The sequence below is a fragment of the Chiloscyllium punctatum genome, unplaced genomic scaffold (genome assembly GCF_047496795.1).
Source record: "Chiloscyllium punctatum isolate Juve2018m unplaced genomic scaffold, sChiPun1.3 scaffold_129, whole genome shotgun sequence".
NCBI classification, from domain to species: domain Eukaryota; kingdom Metazoa; phylum Chordata; class Chondrichthyes; order Orectolobiformes; family Hemiscylliidae; genus Chiloscyllium; species Chiloscyllium punctatum.
Genome location: NW_027309863.1, coordinates 185,660 through 195,011, shown reverse-complemented (window position 1 = coordinate 195,011; position 9,352 = coordinate 185,660). Strand labels below are relative to the sequence as shown.

Genomic DNA, 9,352 nt, shown 5'->3' with positions numbered 1-9,352 from the left:
CTTGGGCTGAATAGCATACTTCCATTTGGTTTAACTTTTCGTCTAACGCCTTATTTTATTCATAAGTTCAGAAGTGTGAGGGGATGGGATGAAGTGACAGAAAAGGTTTATTAAACAGATCAGACAGATCAGGAACAAAGCTCATAAACTCAGGAAGAAAAAATGTGCTGCGACCTGGGGGCAACAAATGATACTGGGCACAGCACAGGTGGCTGTGTACAGAAGCTGTGATTGCTGAAGGAAGTTGCTCGATCTTATATAGTTGGCAACGTCAGTGATCACGCTGGATGATGGATCGTTGTATGATTCACACACAGCAGAAATTTGTGAAAGAATGAAAGGTTCGTTTCATTGGAAAAATTTTCTGCGGTTCCAATTCCGAGTGACTGTTTGAAATACTGATCAGATTTTTGTGTGAAGTATCAGGTTAAAATACTCATGAACAACCCCACTGGATAAACTTGTGCTCCCGATCTCTTGTTATTTTTTTCTCTTTGTTTCGATGTAAATTCATAGAAAGACGCGATGGAATGTCGGGCGGAAAGAAAAATGCTTTCCTTCTCATTACACCAATTTCATCTACAATTGAATAGAATGATTGCTCTTACTCTTCATTTCGACATTCATGTGGTGTCGATTATTTGTGAATCTCCTTTGCAGTGAAGGGCAAGAACAAGATTCTCGATCCAGTGTATACCAGACGTGTGAGGTGCAAAGGAAAACCGCGGTGCGTAAAGTTAGCAACCAGAGTGTGACTCGAACCCATGAATGTGGAGTACAGCGGTATAATAACCCAGCACCGTAATCTCACAGTCTCCTCTGCACATTTTGTAATGGGGTGACATGTGACCTCATCAGGTTACATGTGCTGAAAGTCATGGATGAGAAAGTTCCAGAGCGGAGTCGAATCCACACCATTGTGTTACTGCTTTCACGAGAATTATAATAACAGCAAATTCCAATAAATAGCCATGCTGATCAGAATGAATAGCTGTCATTAATACATTGAGTCAGAACTGTGTCAGAATGAAACAGGACAAGAATTTTCCGTCATATTTACACTTACATTTGACTCATAATTACTTCAGTCACTTTCTCTCTCAGGTGAAGAAGCAGCCATGGTGAGTGAAATAAAGGCGATGTTGTCGCTCAATGGCCTTTCTCATATGGCTGAACATGAATTGGATTAAATCGCAAGAAATGCTGATTTGTTCATTTCATTTTAATTTTGCTGAATTCTCACAATGTTCGTTGTAATAATCAGAAGTTAATTAGATATATCTCATTGGAACGATTAATGTTGTATTCAAATTTGCTCTGACTTTATTTCAGCTTAAGGAAAATACTGCTTAGAAAAACAAAGGGTTAAAGCGCAAAAGAAAACCCACCAGTTTTGTTGCTCGTTGCTTTGGCAGATTTCACTGAGTATTAAATGGATCAAACATCATGGTGTTTGTTCTCACATCCTTAACGCATGTGATGAAAGCAGGAAGTCGATCTCCAAGCAACTGGTCACTTCCTATGCATTATGTTCCGTTCACAATAAATAAAATTTCACTCAGTTCCATTTACAATGCTTTAGGTGGAATATTATGCCAAATCTTTCAAAATGCAGAGTTTTGGAACCGAATCTTATTCAGTTGCACACATGAAAGAAATTTCTTTACATTTAAAGACAACCAACTTAGACATTGTTTCCCTGCAACTTCTGACCGACTACACCCCAACCCTACACCTTCACCTAGCCACACGCTGTCTCTCTCCTTGTGAAATTTATTCCTTGTATGTCACCAAATGTGCCTTTCCAAATATTTTGAAAAACAGATTCTCGGAGTGACAGCGATTCATTTCTCATCATTTCTTTGTCCTTCAAAGGTTTTTATCAAAGGCTTTGAATGCCTGACATCTCGATGTTTACTGACTTGAAAGAGGGAATTTTCCACCTATTTACTCTGTCCAAACATTTCATAAGCTGAATAAATCCAATTAAGTCTTCCTTGGTTCAGGGATAATGGTTCTCAATTTTTCAAGAAGACAAGTGAATAAAATCTCATCCTCAGTACAGCTCCATCAGCATCTTCTCTAATGGCTAACCCTAGTAAATAGCGTCATTATCAATTCATAGAATCATGGAATACGACAGTGCAGAAAGAGCATTTCAGTCAATCGAGCCAGTGTCGACTCTCTGAAGAGCATCTCACCCAGATCCAGCTCCCCTCCCTATTTCCTGATATTTCACCTGAAGAAGGGGAATCCCTCCCCCTTATGATTTCAAATAATCCTGTTGGAGTATAACCTGACGTCCTGTGACTTCTGACCTTATCCCCACCTTCCCCGTGGCTAATTCACCTAACTTACTTAATTCAGTCCTGGACACGAGAGGTCAATTTAACTTTGCCAATCAACCTAACCGTCACACTGAATAGCAGTGCGAATTACTGAGACAATGTTCCATCATACTGAGCAAATGCTGTATCATTTTTAATGGCTTTATACCCTGGTTGCAGCCTCATCAAAACAAATGAACCCAAATTCAATGTATTGAAACGCTAATCTGTCCTTTACAATTTCATTCGTGCTGCGGGAAATGTTTCTGCACTCATATTTGAATGCGTTTATGTTGTTTCTTCCTCGGCTTCCTGCTTCTAGTAAACACTTCAATCCGGAACAAGTCTGTCAAACGTTCTTCATTCCAACGCAGTCACAAGGTGAAGTTTGCAGAAGTCACGTGTTTGGCTGTTCACTGACACTCTGCCTCCCTGAGAGTTGCAGCCCTTTCCCACACTGATTCAGGCAGCACTGTCCTTCCTGTAACATGCCCCATCGAGAATGGAACGACAAGTATCAGTACCCGCACTTGGGAATGGAGCGACAGTTTTAAAACGTTTACACTGTCCCCAGCAGAAAATTGAGCCCTCTGACAGGCGGGGCAGCTAACCATTATACTACTGAGGACAAGAGTGTCAAAGGAGGCCCTTCAAATGTGGCCACACTTGTCAAAAACAACTGCCTAATTAACTGAATCCCATTTCACAATGCTTACCCCACTGCCTTAAATTTCTTGGCTTCAAAAGTTCATATCTGAATATTTATTCAGGTTATAAGGGTTTCTGCCGCTCTGAAATATGCAGACAGTGTATTCCAAATTCCAACCACCCACTGGCTGATAAAGCTTTTCCGCACATCTTCTCAAAGCTTTCTGTCTTTCTCCTTAAGTCTCTGGCCCTGACTGATCGATCCCTCTATCAGTGGGAAACTCGTTCAGTCAACCCTGTCCATACCCTAACCAAATCATGTCTCCTCTACATCTCCTTTACACTGCGACAAACACTCCACTCTGTCCTGTCTTTCTTCACAACTGAAACTCTTCAGCCCAAACAGTATCCCGGTAAATATCTCCTGCAATTCTCTCAGTGTGATCACATCCCTGCTAAAATGTGACTTGCAAAACTGCACACAACACTCCTGCTTGAGCTTAATGAGCATTTGTTTCAAAATTTCTGGATTAGTGTGAGGGCGATTCTGGCTAAGCAGAATTTATTACCCATTCCGAATTGCCTCGAGGGCAGTTGAGACTCAACCATATTGTTATGAGTCTGAAGTCACATGCAGCCCAGACCAAGTAAGGATAGCAGATTCCATCCCGAAATGACATCCGTGAACCAGATGTTTTATTTTCAACAATTGTCAATGGATATATAGTAGTCATTAGATTCTTCCTTGCAGATTTTATAAAATCCAAATTTGACGATCATGACATGGTGGGATTCAAGCCCGAGTACCCAGACTATTACCTCGGTCTCTGGATTATCAATCCTATGAAATTATCACAAGACCAACGCAGAAAGCCGTAAAAGCTAATCTTTAACAATAAAATGTCTTTTCACCAAAACTGTCCTGGGTATTTTCCATGAGCCTGACGCTACAATTGTATCTGGCCTATGTCAGTAAAAGCTGCTACATGGAGATTGACTTCACAACCCCGGTATCCAAATGGATCGACTTGTTTGAAGGTCCCGATGGTGGGATTGGGGCACGTTCACCCAACAACAGTAACCACAGCAGCAGCACAGAGAGAACAGTATGAATGTGAAAGAGAGTGATAGATTGTGCATTGCCTCAGAGAAATGGGGGGAGGGACGGTCAGGAGGTTTAATGTTCGTGGGAAGGACCGGAATCTCTGACAACGGGTGCGTTTGAATTCTGATATATGAAACGCAGAGATGCGAGAGAGCGGAACTTGAAGGTAAAGCAATTAATTTATTAACGTGTATCACAAAAAGGACAACGGAGAGAACACTTAGTGCCGTGATTTGGTTTCAAATCGAGGTTGCTGTGGTCACAATGCAAAATACCGACAACCACGATCACAGTAACCACAGAACAGGATGCTTGCAAGCAGAAATAAGTACACTAGCAGAGGAAATGTTCGGAAGAACAGCAAATGTACAATATCAGTACTCAGCGAACAGTGACAGACATGTGGGAACTGAGAATGAGCTGAATCTATCAGCTGGATGTCCTCAGAGGCTGTGGAGATCCCTTGAATGAGAATGTTGAAAACTGAGATTGATCGATTTCGACAAAACATCCAAGACTCGAGGGGCCATACAGGGTATTGTTGAAATGTTTGCTTCAATCGCATTTTAGCTTAACATCGGCACAGCCGCCCAGATCCAACCGGAAATGGGGATGGGAATGTGTGCGCGGAGTTACTCTCTGGTTCCAGTGATGCAATAGGTGAGCGTGCTGTCCTTCTACGATGGTATAGAGGCGCAAGAAATTCCTTGGTTGAGTGTGCTCCTGCTCAAGGGAACGGTTGTTCCCGTTTATAGTCTCATAGCGATTTCCAGTGCATCTTGCTAAGACAGCTGAGTGGCACAAGTGGAGCGTGTTCAGCCCTGAACTTTGCAGTGGTGGGTTTAAAAGATGATTTTGCTGTTTGGATCTGTGTTTCCAACACTGGTGGTGGCAGCTACATTTGCTTGCATTAGCTCAGTATCAGTTTCTTCCACACAGTCAAGATTTCAACCTGGAGAAGGTGGTGTTGGGGTAATATTTTAAACTCGTCATCCTTGGGGGTTGGAACACGGAAAGGGTGATGTTTAAGTTCGACGAATAAAACCTGAAATGCAAGCCTGACCTCAGGAACAGAGATCATGACTTTAATTTGCTGCAATCTCATTCATCCATGTCCCTTATGCAGGGGATTCTACCATCTTCACCCAGTACTGCCTACGAGAGACTCCAGGACCAGAAAAAAAACATTAGCTGACCCTTAATCCAAGAATCCCCACTGTGAGGGAAGCAGACTTGTCGGCCCTTCCAGTCCACACATTCATCCGAAGCGCATCACACCAGACCCCAGGGTATTCCCTATCCCATAAGCCTGCATTTTCCATTGTTGATCCCTGTAACTGGCACATCTTAAGTCAGAGGGAGAAATAAAAACACAAACACACAGAGAATGTGCAGACTGCCCACAGACAGACACCCGAGGCTGAGATCCCACCCGGGTTTGTGGTGCAGCCAGACAGCAACGAACGAGGGGCGAAGAATAAATGTTGTCCTGACCAGTGATACTCACACCCTGTGGGTTAATGAGAAACAATGAAAACACCTTAACAACATGGAAAACGGGATTTGTATATGTGTGGACACGATTTGAAAGGATCGTTCACCCTGGGTAGAAAAAAAAAGACGATGATACCACAGAAAAAGCAGGGCAATGTGGGAACTTCTGGAAGGGATTCAATTAACCACAGAAATGGAAACTCATTTAATCAGTAACACTGGGGAGAGACCGTTCACCACTCCCATGTGTGGGAAGGGATCACTGAGCAAAACAAACTCCGAGACGCCAGCAGGACTACATATCCTATCAGTTGTTCGATTATGCTATCAATGCTGCTGTTAATCCCAAACAGCTATTTGCTCCATAGCGTCAATCATAGAGTCATACAGCATGAAAACAGGCCCGTCAGTCCAAACAATCCATGCTGTACATACTGCCAAACTAACCTTGTCACATCTGCCTCCTCCTGTACCCGTTAAGTGGTTATAATGCCCTTGTAGTTTTATTACTGTGTTGTTAATCCAAAAAAACAGGTAATATTTTGAGCACAAAGAATTCAAGTCCTGGCATGACAGATGGTGGAGTTTGAATTCAATACGCACCTGGAATTGAAGAGTCTCCTGATGACCTGAATCAGTTGTTTGGAAAATCCCATCTGATCCACTCAAGCCAGTTCGGGAAGCAAACTGCCATATTCATCTGCTCTGTCTCACAGGAGACTCCAGATGGATAATACCGTGGTTGACTCTTAAGTGTCCTCTGGGAAATAACTGACGTACTCGGCATGAATACATTTATTTTAAAAATCCTACTTTCCCATTCATGTTTGGAATCAATTGCCCATTAAATGTTGCAAACGTACGCTCATCCATTACTTCCTCAGCAAGTTAATTACACACGTTAAACACCTTCCCTATAAAAATGCCGCACGTCTTTTTTTTTTAAATCTCTTTTCATCTTAAACATATGCCCTCTCGTCTTGAAATCCCCCTCCTGGGAAAAGGCAGCTATCATTAACTCTAAACTTGTCTCTCAATAATTCATAAACTTCTGTCAGGTCGCCGTTCAAACCCCTAACCGAGAGTGAAAACAGTCTCAACTAGGAGAAAGTGAGAACTGCAGAAGGGAGATCAGAGTCGAGAGTGTTGTGCTGGGAAAGCACAGCAGATTAGGCAGCATTTGAGGAGCAGGAGAATCGACGTTTCGGGGAAGAGCCTGGTGAAGGACACTTGCGCGAAAAAAAATTATTCTCCTGCTCCTCGGATGCTGCCTTACCTGATATGGTTTTCCAGCACCCCAATCTCGAATCTGAAAATAGTCTCAGCCTATCCAGCCTTTCATTATCACTCAAACCTTCCACAGGCAACATGCGTGTATACCTTTTGTGAACCTACTCCAGCGGAATAATATCATTCCCACAACTGGGCGACAAGAACTGGACATAAAATTCCAGAAGACGCCTCAACAATGTCCTGCAAAACTTCAACATAACGTCCCAACTACTATACACAAAGGACTGAGCAATGAAGGGACGTATGTTAAATGCCTTTGAACCATCTTGTCTGTTGGTAATGCAAATTACAAGGAATTATGTACCTGCACTCCGAGCTTCCCTGTTCTCCAACATCCGCAAAGCCATACTCTTTTTGTTGTACCAAAATGCAATACCTTCCATTTATCCAGATTGAACTCCATGTTACATTTTTCAGTCCAACGACTCATTGGATTAAGATCCTTTTGAAACTTAGATCATCTTCCTCACTGTCTACAATTCTGGTGTCACCTGCAAACCTATGAAGCATGTCTGCAGTGAGTTCCACTGTTTTCTCATATAGATCAATGTTTCATATTTACTTGTAGTGGCCGTGATTTAGCAGTGTGCAGATCATAGAACAGTTAGTCATGCAATTAACCATGAGAAAGAAAGCTGCAGACTACAGGGAGATATAAAACAATTGGAAATAAAAATGGTGAAAGCAATTCATTCCACGGAAGTGGGTGATAATGAAGCAAATGTAAACTTCAAACCAGCTGCTCACGCTCCAGTTGTGGCACTCAGCTGTCTCAGCAAGATGCACTGTAGATCGCTGTTATTATAAACGGGAACAGATTTTCCCTTCTGCCCGCTTTTGACCAGGAGCACTCCCAATCTTGGAATTGCTTGCGCCTCTAAACCATCATAGAAATACCTTGCATTCTCCGGTTGCATCTCTTGAGCCATCGAGTATCTCTGCGACCTCATTCCCATCTTGATTTCAAGTTGGTTATTCGCGACTGCGCCACTCAGTTCATCTGATTCTGGGGCAGGGAACTGGGACTATGTGACAGCAGTGGTTACTGACTAGTGTGGGGAAACTCGTGAAGTAACCGATGTTAAACTGCATTGCTATTGAAGCATACATTTCAACAAAAGCTTGGTAAAAACAATGACTGCAGATGCTGGAAATTAGATTCTGGATTAGTGGTGCTGGAAGAGCACAGCAGTTCAGGCAGCATCCGAGGAGCAGGAAAATCGACGTTTCGGGCAAAAGCTCGTCATCAAGAATTCAGGCAGAGAGCCTGAAGGGTGGAGAGATCAGTGAGAGGAGGGAGGGGGTGGGGAGAAAGTAGCATAGAGTACAATAGTTAAGTGGGGGAGGGGATGAAGGTGATAGGTCGGGGGGAAGGGTGGAATGGATAGGTGGAATAGATGATAGGCAGGTAGGACAAGTCAGGACCAGTCATGGGGACAGTGCTGAGCTGGAAGTTTGGAAATGGGGTGAGGTGGGGGAAGGGGAAATGAGGAAACTGTTGAAGTCCACATTGATGTCCCCGGAGTCTTTGATGTTTTGGAGAAATCTATTTATCTCAGCCTTCAACACATTAATGATGGAATCACCACAGCCACTGGGTGAACCGATATTAAACGGTCAGCCCATTCTGAGTTCCCACATATCTGCCACTGTTCGCTAAGCACTGATATTGTGGATTTGGTGCTCTGCCTAACATTTCTTATGATATTGTACTTATTGCGTGAGCTCTGTGTGTTCGTCTGTGGGTTGCCGTGATCGTATAGTGGTTAGTACTCTGCGTTGTGGCCGCAGCAACCTCGGTTCGAATCCGAGTCACGGCAGTAACAGCTCTGTGTGTCCCAGTCTTTTGTGAAACACAAAGGAATCAGTTGTTTTAAAGTTTTGATTTTCTCCAAGGTGATTGTTTTTTTTCCTTCAAGCTCTGCTCGCTCACATCTCTGTGATTCATATGTCAGAATTCAAATCCACCCGTTCTCAGAGATTTCTTCCCTCCTACGATCACGAACCGAACTTTCCATCCCATACCCATTTCATTAATTTGGAGATGCTGGTGTTGGACTGTGGAGTACAAAGTTAAAAATTACCCAAAACCAGGTTCTGGTCTTACAGGTTTAATGGAAGCACTAGCTTTCGGAGCGCAGCTCTTTCATCATGTGTTTGAGGAGTCATTTCCTATTTCATTAAGGCATTGCAGACTCTAATACAGACTCTCCCATTGATACCGATCAGTCTGTGTGGCTGGGGTCACTGTTGCTGGGTGAACGTGCTCCAACCCCACCATCGGGACCTGCAGACCATTTGATCCATTTGGTTACCACTGTTGTGAGTTCAATGCTCATGTAGCAGCTTTTACTGATGTGGACCAGATATTATTGCGGGGGGTCAAGCTCAGAAAATTGGCACAGAACAGTATCGGGGAAAAGCGACTTAATTGGATAAGATCAGTTTCACTGCTTTTCTGCAATGGCCAAGCGCTATTACCACT

At 43.1% G+C, this 9,352-nt stretch overlaps 1 non-coding gene across 1 annotated transcript; it reads left to right on the top strand.

Moving 5' to 3' along the window:
• The first annotated feature begins 8,615 nt into the window (after positions 1–8,615).
• On the top strand, positions 8,616–8,687 carry trnah-gug (transfer RNA histidin (anticodon GUG)). The gene has a single exon. It is a non-coding gene; the product is annotated as a tRNA-His (tRNA).
• The last annotated feature ends 665 nt before the right edge of the window (positions 8,688–9,352 follow it).